The sequence below is a fragment of the Capra hircus genome, chromosome 12 (genome assembly GCF_001704415.2).
Source record: "Capra hircus breed San Clemente chromosome 12, ASM170441v1, whole genome shotgun sequence".
NCBI lineage: Eukaryota > Metazoa > Chordata > Mammalia > Artiodactyla > Bovidae > Capra > Capra hircus.
The window spans coordinates 56105997-56112500 of NC_030819.1; the positions used below are offsets into that span (position 1 = coordinate 56105997).

The following is a 6504-nucleotide window of genomic DNA, read 5'->3' on the forward strand; positions in this document are numbered from 1 at the left end:
CGTGACACCTGTTGTGGCCAAATACGCTTGGGATGAAAGTCCTGACATCTTTGCTTATCTGCAGATGTAATGGAACTCGGCATACTTTACATTGTTGATTCTCAGGAAGTGTCACCTTGGAACACATTCGAAATGCAGATTTTCAGGTCTCTTCCTAGACTTCCTGAATAGGAACTCTGAAGGTAGACTCGGCAGTCTGCTTTAACAAGCCCTCCAGACTGCAACGCAGGGGACCCAGGTTTGATCCCTGGGTAGGGAAGATCTCCTGGAGAAGGGAATGGTTACCCACTCTAGTATTCTTGCCTGGAGAATGCCATGGACAGAGGAGCCTGGCAGGCCACAGTCCTTGGGGCTGCAAAGACTCAGACACAACTAAGCGACTAACACACACCAGGCGATTCTGACACTCTTCAGTTGAAGAACCTCTGCTCTGCATCGCATCTTCCTTGTGGTGTCAAGTATTTAACTTTGATCTGAAAGTAAGAGTAAATCCATGAGTGATGGGCTTAATGTCAGGTTTGGAATATGGAACATAAAAGGTTGATAAATCATTTGCAACTCCTACTAAGTGTAAGACACTGCATAAATCAGCAGACAGCCTATGAGGAGAGACAGATAAGATGAAAGGGGAGGGGAACAGGCTTTATGGAAGCTGGAGGGAGATATATGGTGAAGAGCCACGGCCACTGCTGCCAGCCAGGCCCGTTGAACATCTCCATCACTGATAATAAGCCAGTGCTTACCAACTTTAACATTTGCAGATCTAACTAAGTTCGTGGAAATTCCAAATTGATAGATCTGAGAAGACAGCAAACAGAACTGGGATGATGGTTTAAAGCTAATAGTTTGTCATTTATTGGGGATAAAGTATTGTAGTCAGGGGGCTTCCCAGGTGGCTTAGCAGTAAAGAATCCAAGACACAGGTTTGATCCCTGGGCCGTAAAGAATCCCTGGAGGAGGGCATGGCACCCCACTCCTGTATTCTCGCCTGCAAAATTCCATGGACAGAGGATTGTGGGCTACAGTCCACAGAATAGGATCACAAAGAGTCGGACATGACTGAAGCAACTTAGCCACACACAGAGAAAATATACTCAGTGTAAAAGTCAATGGTATGATATGACCACCAGAAGACGCTAATGAGATGTTAGGCTCTCTTAAAGAAAGCCTTGTCTTTTAAGGGGAGTGTGGTAGAGTGGAAAAATTCCCTCCAAAGCTACCCACGTCCTTATTTCTGCAGCCTGTGAATGCTACCTTATAAGGGCTTTGCTTTGCAGATGTGGTGAAGTTAGGGGTCTTGAGATGGGGAGATGGTCCAAAATTATCCAGGTGAGCCCTAAGTGCAATCAGATGCATTCCACTTAAGAGGGAAGCAAAGGGTGATGTTACTAAATACAAGTGCTGTGAAGACAGATGGGGGGACTTGAAAGCGCTGCCCTTGAAAAGTGGAGCAATGCTGCCACAGAACCAAGGAAAGCCGGGCACCACCAGGAGCCAGAGGGACAATAGAGTCTCAGGGTGGCACGGTCGGGGGAGACAGTCCAGCCGACACCTTGATTCTGGCCCAGGAACACTGATTTTGGAATTCTGGCATCCAGAAGTATGAGACAATAAATCCCTGTTGTTTCAAGCAGTCATGTTTGTGGTCTCCTGTTACAGCGGCCACAGGAAATCAACCCAGGGAGAGAGAAGAGAGCTCCCTTCCATCTTTCCATCTTTCCCTCGGCAGGACTGTGTCTGGTCTGGGCACCACACTTGGGAGATCCATTTACTGCAAGAGGTTTCAAGAGTTGTTCCGAACTGTCCCAACAGGAAAAATGAAGACCAACAGTTGTAAGCTGCTGCTGCTAAGTCGCTTCAGTCGTGTTCGACTCTGTGCGACCCCATAGACAGCAGCCCACTAGGCTCCTCTGTCCCTGGGATTCTCCAGGCAAGAACACTGGAGTGGGTTGCCGTTTCCTTCTCCAATACATGAAAGTGAAAAGTGAAAGTAAAGTCGCTCAGTCATGTCCGACTCTTAGTGACCCCACGGACTGCAGCCCACCAGGCTCCTCCATCCACGGGATTTTCCAGGCAAGAATATTGGAGTGGGGTGCCATTGCCTTCTCCACAATTGTAAGCTACCAGGTGCCAAATTTCAGCTTAAAATAAGGAAGCTCCCTCTGGTCAAAGAGGGAATGTGAAAAGTGTTAGTTGATCAGTCGTGTCTGACTCTAACCCCATCGACTGTAGCCCTCCAGGTTCCTCTGTCCATGGGATTCTCCAGGCAAGAACACCAGAGTGCATAGCAGTTTCCTTCTCCAGGGGATCTTCCTGACCCAGGGATCAAACCCGGTCTCCTGCATTGCAGATTCTTTACCATCTGAATCACCAGGGAAGCACAAAGAGGAAGTCAGCAACTTCAAATGGTAGGGACGCCACCATGACTGCAGGTCTTCAAGCAGAGACTGAGCAGCGTGTGTTAGGAATGTGAATACTGTAAAGGCGGCTCTAGCCCCAGAGGCAGGGTGGGTTGGAGCCTGGATAAAATCCCTTTGAACCCAGGGATTCTAAGCCAGAGTGATTTTTACAGCGCTTCTCTGCTCTCACTGGAGCCCAGGCAGACAGGAAGAGGGTGCAAACAGTTGTAAAAGTCTGAGCATGCAATGATTAAACCCAGGCACGGATGTGGCTTTGGAGATGGACAGGAAGGAATGCATTTTTAAAAAGGTTTTGGAGGCTTAAGTAATCAGCCTTTGGCAGCAGCTTGAATCTGGAGAGAGGGGAGTATTTATTAGGTGCCTACTAAGAGCATTGACCCGGTAGCCATGGGCAAAATAAATAAAGGGTGGACGCCTATCTCCGGGAGAGAGGGGAGCCCACAGGAAATAATTGGGGCGCCGGGTGCGGTAATGAAGTCGCCGTGATGTGAGTGAGAGTGGAGCACAGCAGGGGACTGAGAAGGCTAGATTCATCGGAGTTTGGGGTTTGGTTTTCGAGGAAGTGGGCATTGAAAGCGGGAAGAGCGGAGTGAGGCTGGGCTTGGAGCTGCAGCGCCCGCAATGACAAAGCCTGTAAAGGCGCAAGACACCCGAGATGACGCTCAGTTGTTGTCACCCTCAATTCGAATGTGGTCGCGGCACCTCCAAGGAGAGGATCTTGGTGACCCCAAAGTGGGAAAGCAGTTCTTAAACAAAACCTCAGAAGGGCAGAGCACGCAGCAAGTGCTTAATGGATTTGAATACGTCACAGCAAACGGATCTTAGAGGAAGGACAACGTTATCAGACAGACTGGGAGAAGATACTAGCAATGTCAAAACTGACAAGGGACCAGGTCAAGATACGCACGAGCCGAGCCCTGCAACTCACCGGTGGGTGTCAAGGTCCCCTCTCTTCAATAAACAAAGGATCAGGAGGAGGCAAATGCACAGAAGAGGCAACTGTCTGGATAACAGGCATGCGAAGAGATGCTCAAACTCATTAGTAATTAGAGGCATGCAAATCAAAGTAACAACGGTATACACGTGTTCCCCATCCTGAAGCCCCGTCCCCCCTCCCTCCCTGTACAATCCCGCTGGGTTGTCCCAGTGCACCAGCCCCAAGCATCCAGTATCATGCATCGAACCTGGACTGGCGATTCGTTTCACATATGAGTGTATACCTGTGGCAGATTCATGTTGATGTATGGCAAAACCAATACAATATTGTAAAGTAATTAACCTCCAATTAAAATAAATAAATTTATATTAAAAAAAAAAGTAACAACGGGGTATCATTTACAGCCATTTGATTGGCCAGAATTGGGAAGCTGGATATTGGCAGGTAGTGGCCCAGGTGTGGGATCACTGGGATTCCTCGGTCCTGTGGGAGGTCTGGAGAACAGTGCAGTGTTTCTAGAGAGCAGCACTTAAGTCAAGGTCAAGGTGTGGACCTGTAATCCAACACCACCCACACACAGGCATCCTGGGGAAATCTGCCTCCATGTCCTAAGGGCCAGGGAGATGCTCACTGAAGTTCTGTTTGTGGCCGTGGGAGGTCCATCTATGGGGGGGCGAGTGGGAACAGTGGAAGAGGGGCTCTCTGAAATACCCTGCTGGAGCCAGAAGGAACGGAGTAAGCGAACAGAGCCTTGTAAACATACTGTGTGTCAGGAGGTGAGAGACCAAACGAGGGCTGCCAGACATCTGTGTGGGCTTCAGTTACTAAATCCTGTCCAGCTCTTAGTGACCCCGTAGACCGTAGCCTGCCAGGCTCCTGAGTCCTCCGCTGTTCTCCCAGAGTTTGCTTGAACTCACGTCTATCGAGTTGGTGATGCCATCCAGCCACTGCATCTTCTGCCGCCCCCTTCTCCTCCTGCCCTCAATCTTTCCCAGCATCAGGATCTTTTCCAGTGAGTGGGCTCTTCGCATCAGGTGCCTAGAGGGGAGAGAAAAGGCCCTAGGGAGTGGAAGCCAAAGATGAACACACGCGCACACGCCTGGATACCGCAGGAGGGAGGCGGGGCTGTGCAGCAACCAGGGATAAAGTACCGTATCACCAGAGGACTGTCCTCACCCCGGCCCTCAGCTTCTGAGAGCACAATGACAGACGCTCCGAGGCATTCTACTAATTATTAGTGCAATTCCAGACCTGAAGAGTACACAGATGGCCTCTGAGATTGAGTAAAGAAAGTGGTACCACGAGGGACCCATGATGGGCTATAAAGTTGAAGTCTTGACAAACAAATTTTTCTTTTAATGTGTAGAACTACCATGGCTCAGATGGTAAAGAATCTGCCTGCAGTGTGGGAGACCTGGGTTCAGTCTCTGGGTTGGGAAGATCCCCTGGAGGAGGGCATGGCAACACACTCCAGTATTCTTGCCTGGAGAATCCCCATGGACAGAGGAGCCTGGCAGGCTACAGTCCATGGGGTCGCAAAGAGTCAGACACGACTGAGTGACTAAGCACACCAAACTAGCAGATCCAAGAATGCCATTAGATACGACACTGCATTTTCTGCAAAACGATGGGATGCTCTCTGTCAAAGCAGCAAAGAAAAGTGGCCAGGATGAGAAGTACCAAGTATGTTGTTTGTAGTCAGGCAACTAAATCCTGTCGAGCTTGGTTCAATTTAATTGAACTATCAATTTAATCCCATCTAGAGCTATGATTCTTTAGTTTTCAGGTTTGTACCCTTTGAGACTCTTACAAAGTGTTGGCTCCTCATCCCAGAAAAATATACACAGGCATGTACAAAAGCGGGCTTCCCAGATGGCGCTCGTGGTAAAGAACTCACCTGCCAATGCAGGAGACGTGAGAGACCTGGGTTCGATCCCGGGGTCTGGAAGAGCGCCTGGAGGAGGGCAATACAGCCCACTCCAGTGTTCTTGCCTGGAGAATCCCATGGACAGAGGAGCCTGGAGGGCTACAGTCCATGGGGTTGCAAAGAGTCAGAGATGATTGAGCGACTAAACAGCGATAAGACATTTGTCACTGAAGGAAGCTGCTGGGTGTGATGGGGAGACCACTGGCAGATGCACAGCCTCAGAGCCACGAAGGCTGACCTTGACCTACATCTGCTTCCTGAGCATCGTCACCTCATTTACAAAGCCTCCCACAGACCAGCCTCTGCTCTCAGTTGACACAACTGAAGCGACTTAGCATGCACACACACAGAAGTCTGTTCAATACTGGGGGCGGGGGCAGCATGCACCCTTGGAGCCACGGCTCTCAGGATCTTCAGAAGCAGCGGGATGCTCTGCTTTTTCACTGTATCCTATCAGGTGGCACAAAACTGTGATTTGTTCCGTTACTGCCGATGTTCACTTGGGTCACCCGACTAGGGGAATGCCAGCCAGTCTCCCCCTCTGTAAAAGCACTCATCTCTGCTTTGCTATTAATAACTCTCTTGTGGGGAGGTATGTCTAAACTATTTGAATACCATGTTCCTTATCAATTTAGCCTGTCATTTATGTACATATATTCTTCCATCTATTTTTTTTCTATTTATTCTTTCATTTATTTATATCTTATATACTTGTGGTCTCCTATTTTATTCATCAGGTTATCTCTTCCTGTAATTTTATATTTTGACGCTCATATTGTCCCTGGTTTGGCCATCGAAAGCCCCATCAAGATGTTTTCTGTTATTTAGAAACCCAGATCTGGGTGTTTAGTATGCTCGTTGCAATTTGAGTGTCACTGCTCCTGGGGAAGGGATGTAAAATACAAACATAGATGGAGATGGAGATGACAGTACAGCTGGAGACACACACACAGACACAGCTGTATTCATCTCTGTATCTTTCTGTTCAAAAAGGAGTTTGAACACCTCCATTTCCAGTCTAACTAGGAATTCTCATTTTCTCCCTTTCCATATTTTACCTTCTTTCTCTGACAGTGATGAACTTGCTCCCTGTCATCCTTACGACATTCATTTCTGTAATCAGTCTCCCTGCAAGTGGCCCATCCCCGGTCCCCTCTCCTCCCCTCCCTAGGGCTCTGACCTTCTCCTTTGTACTCTGCCCACTACCCCAACCCACCCCA

General features: G+C 48.7%; 1 long non-coding RNA gene across 2 annotated transcripts; it reads right to left on the reverse strand.

The window, feature by feature from the left end:
• LOC108637279 lies at positions 368-4300 on the reverse strand. 2 transcript variants are annotated; one of them, XR_001918917.1, is made up of 3 exons: positions 4275-4300; positions 3349-3423; positions 368-473 (listed from the first exon to the last, which is right to left on the reverse strand). It is a non-coding gene; the product is annotated as an uncharacterized LOC108637279 (long non-coding RNA). The 2 variants fall into 2 exon arrangements; XR_001918918.1 differs by lacking the exon at positions 4275-4300 and adding an exon at positions 4121-4217.